We start from the raw sequence: 303 nt of genomic DNA, 5'->3' as shown, positions 1-303 counted from the left end.
TGGTTTTTGTCTTTGGTTCTGTTGATATGCTGGATTACATTTATTGATTTCCCTATGTTGAACCAGCCTTGCATCCCAGGGATGAAGAACACTTGATCATGGTGGATAAGCTTTTTGAAGTGCTGCTGGATTCAGGTTGCCAGTATTTTATTGAGGATTTTTGCATTGATGTTCATCAGGGATATTGGTCCAAAATTCTCTCTTTTTGGTTGTATCCCTGTCAGGCTTTGGTATCAGGATGATGTTGGCCTCATAAAATGAGTTAGGGAGGATTCCCTCTTTTTCTATTGATTGGAATAGTTT

The sequence above is a fragment of the Mandrillus leucophaeus genome, unplaced genomic scaffold, assembly GCF_000951045.1.
Source record: "Mandrillus leucophaeus isolate KB7577 unplaced genomic scaffold, Mleu.le_1.0 Scaffold316, whole genome shotgun sequence".
Taxonomy (NCBI): Eukaryota; Metazoa; Chordata; class Mammalia; order Primates; family Cercopithecidae; genus Mandrillus; species Mandrillus leucophaeus.
This window is presented reverse-complemented; position numbering follows the sequence as displayed.